This window comes from Phytophthora parasitica, assembly GCF_000247585.1.
Source record: "Phytophthora parasitica INRA-310 unplaced genomic scaffold supercont2.9, whole genome shotgun sequence".
NCBI lineage: Eukaryota > Oomycota > Peronosporomycetes > Peronosporales > Peronosporaceae > Phytophthora > Phytophthora nicotianae.
The window spans coordinates 175058-176653 of record NW_008648995.1 but is presented as its reverse complement, the minus strand read 5'-3'; positions in this window follow the sequence as shown (position 1 = coordinate 176653).

The window sequence follows — 1596 nt, the reverse complement described above, 5'->3', positions numbered from 1 at the left end:
TAGGGACCAACCCAGCTGTAGTTGGCGGGCTGCCTAGTTTAAATGGCGCTCTTGGACGACGTCCTTGAGCTCTGGCGGGAGTTCTTCCTTCGTGCCTTTGGTTCCCACGAACTTCGCCAGGTCTTGGAAGCTGCGAAAGAGTTTGCACTGACGACGTCGTGCCCTTGCCGGCAGAACTTGCACCGTTTATTGCAGTAGTGAGCCGAATGGTTCATCCCACCACACGCGGCGCATGGCCGATACTTCGGACGTCGATTGTCTCTGTTGAGTCGCGATTATTGTAGTCGCGCCGGCCACGGTAGCCTCAATCGCCCCCTCGATGCTCTTGGTTGAAGCCTCGTTCGCGATCTGGTACGTTCCGTCGTGGCTGACGATTGTTTGAGCGGGCGCGACGTGCCTTCAGCTGCAGCACGTCGCTCACTCTCATTGGCCGCAGCGGGCATTGTCGGCCGCTGAAGCATTTTTACGCGCTCCGTCGGATTGGTTATTCCGTAGACTTCTCTGTCGTCTACGTATGCATCACCTTCATCATCCAAACGCTCGACAGTGCCTTGAGTACCTCTAGTTCAGCTAGTAGGTCGTCCAACGAAGCTTCAGCTAGTGTCACCCGGGGTTGATTGCGGTAGTCGTCCCGGCGACGATCGGAGTCTCTGCGGTCACGCCGATACGACTCTTCTCGTCTAGTATTGCGACTGTCACGTCTCCGCGAGTGTCGGTACATCCCGTCACGCTTCGCCATCTGCTCCTTGCCCTTGATCACGTTCTCAATGATCTCTTTGAGCTCGTGGATGTCACTGACACGAGCATGGTAGAAGCTATCTGCCATGTGATCATCGCCGCATGTCACCAGAAACTGCTGGACATGCTTCTTTGCGTCGCGTTCGCCCTTCTCAAACTGAAGACGCGCGTTCCGTGCGTAGCCGTTCAGACGGTTGAGGTAGCCGCAAAGATGTTCACCTCGCTCGCGCTTCGCCGAGTAGTAGCGAGAAAGCGCGGTCTGAGTAACTGTGAGCGATAATAGCGAATAAACGTATTACTCAGCTGCTTCCACTTGCGCTTCGTCTTCTTCAGTAATTGACGGAACCAATGGATGGCTCCATCACGAAGACTCAGCTCGAAAGGCACGCACCACTTGTCAGCCTCAGTGTGCATTCCGGTAATCTCGTACACGAAGGTACGCAGCCACTGCATAGAGTTTTCACACTTGTTGCAGGCTCCCGAGAACGGCGTAATACGGTCTAACGGTCGGTGCGAGGCCATTTCAATCCTCGGCGTCGGGTCGGAGTCGTTCAGCGCGGCAATCTCCTTCATCTGGCGCGTCAATTCGTCTTGAGGGTCTTCGTGGAGCTCGTAGCCCAACAAAACGTCGTCATTGCTTAATGAATCGTCGGCAGCGGTTTGACGTCGTCCTGAAATACTTGTTAAAGCTCGTCCACCACTTCGCGCGTCTTGCGAACGCTCGTTGTCAGGTTGCATACGTCGTGTACGGCTTGCTGAACGTGGTGTGACCATGTGCGAGTCTTGAAAGTAAGGTGAAGCTGCGGCAGCGCCAAAAGCACCGCGCTCAGCCGCACCTTTAGTCGGAGGAGTACGTAG